Raw genomic sequence first — 2,450 nt, 5'->3', positions numbered from 1 at the left:
TTAAGTATTTCCCAATCAGTGAAGAGTCGTTTAATCTTCTCAGTGTCCCTGTCCCTGGTCCCACGGGTTTTATTTATTCTTGCCGGAGGAGTTTTCTTGAACATTTAGAGAGATAAATAATTACGTTTATGGCAAACGACCGAACTGATCACGTGACCATGTTTACCGTGCATTTGTCGCTCGCTGTTTTTAGTTTCTCTGTAAAATTGATCAGTTTTGCGTTTGCACCAATAGTCAAAATTATTTTGCAGTATTTTCATATGTGGACTAGTTATTTTTAAGAAAACCAAAACGTGAATCTCACGTTTGAAACAATCGTACAATTTAAAATCGTACGGGTTCATGCCATTTTAAATATGTGCGCCCCAACTGGAGGTAAGGATGTGCAATTCCGTAGGCAACTTTAAGAAAGATCTAAAGACCTAAATACAAAACAAAACAAATGTTATTATTATTATTATTATTATTATTATTATTATTATTATTATTATTATTATTATTATCATTATCATTATCATTATCATTATCATTATCATTATCATTATTATTATTATCATTATCATTATCATTATCATTATCATTATCATTATTATTATTATTATTATTATTATTATTATTATTATTATTGTTATTGTTATTGTTATTGTTATTGTTATTGTTATTGTTATTGTTGTTGTTGTTGTTGTTGTTTGCTACAAACGCGATTCTAAATCTCTGTAATAACGACTTGTTTCTCATTTTTTAGGTTTTAGGTTTCCTGACATCTTCCCAATCAAAAGCCCAGTAGAGTACAATCCCATATTAAACTCTTAAACTCCAATAGTGATCAGCATGTAATTTCTCCTTACCATATCACTGCCTGATCAAACAGTCAGGCCATGAGAACAAAGGAAATAATCTCCAAAAAAAAAATGTTCTTAATTCTCCTATACAAAATATTAACGGCAGACTGATCCCAACGGCGGATTTGACGAGCCTGAGAGAACAAACAACAAAAGCTAAAATAACTAAAATATATTTGTTTTTTAAAAAAACAATTTTTTTGCCCAATATTTCGGTTTGCAATACAAACCTTCCTCGGAAGCTGAACGAAAAAGAAAAGTGAGAAACATAAAAGGATCGTTACAAAGAAGATTTAAAATATAAAATGCGTGACAATGGTTGGTTGTCACGCATTTTATATTTTATTTCTTCTTTTTAACGATCCTTTTATGTTTCTCACTTTTCTTTTTCGTTCAGCCCCCGACGAAGGTTTGTATTGCAAACCGAAATATCGGGCAAAAAAATTTGTTTTTATTTATGTTCTCTCAAGTTCGTCACCTCCGCCGTTGGGATCAGTCTGCCGTTAATATTTTGTATTTGAGATAATTTGCTGATCCAGGTCTAAAAGTGATCCGGCACCACTCATTGGTTTGTCGCTGGGGAATTGCAGATTTTATTGTATTAACTCTCCCACTTGGTGCTACAAGAAATAAGTACAAAGGAGTAAGGAGAATGTACATGTTGATATTGCTGCTTAAAGGACTAACGGGGTGTTCATGTAAGCAGGCTTCTGGTTGAAAGAAAGAAAACGAAAGGAAGGAAGGAAGGACAGAAAGAAAAGAAGGATCAACGAAGGAAAGAACGAAACAAAGAAAGAAAAAGACTGTTTCTTCCGTTTTCGGTATTTTAATTTCATTTCACTGGATCTAGGATTCCAACTGAGTACTGTTTCTAGCAGCATGAACGGGCTCGGTGGGAGGTTGGCGAACAATGTATGGGACGAAATGGTTTTTGAAAATCACTGTTTCACGGGACAAAATTATCCACAATTAATGGAATATTTCGCATCGTGGTCCAGGATCTTCTTGAATATTGCGATGACCCAGGGGACTAGGTTGGTGCACATGCTCTTCGTGGGATTGCAGCGTCCTTCCCACCGAGCCCTGCGCGACCCTCTTTCCGCAAACTGCGTTGCCCTTGACCAAGTCGTATTATTCAGTTCTTTTCCCCCTTAAAAGACAATTTAATCCATAGCTGGGGTTTTCATTTTCCGAGTAACCTACTTCTAGCTGGATTGCCAACATCGCCTAAAGAACCCCCCCCCCCCCCCCTCCCTTCCTTCGTTGTAACCCAACCCGCGGTGGTCTGACGGATTTGTTAGCACTTGTCAAAGGTGCTGCCAGGAAGTATGGAGGGCAGGAGGTCCACATTTTCATTTATTGTTGACTGAAGGCTGAGCTTGTACTACCTCGGGCCTATTTTGTATCCTATTACAAGTACAGTCCCTTTTGTGTGAGTGATCTGCAGGAAAAAAGTGTGACCACCTCGTTTCTGAGCTTGCTCAGATCAGTGAATCATTTTATCACCTTCAACTTTTTAGAGCCCCAAATTCAAACTGTGTTTACTAGCTATACCGTGCTCTTGTTGACCAATTGACAAACTGCATGTGCTTTTTATGTTTAGTTTTA

This window comes from Pavona decussata, unplaced genomic scaffold, assembly GCF_977016875.1.
Source record: "Pavona decussata unplaced genomic scaffold, jaPavDecu1.1 SCAFFOLD_313, whole genome shotgun sequence".
NCBI classification, from domain to species: domain Eukaryota; kingdom Metazoa; phylum Cnidaria; class Anthozoa; order Scleractinia; family Agariciidae; genus Pavona; species Pavona decussata.
This window is presented reverse-complemented; position numbering follows the sequence as displayed.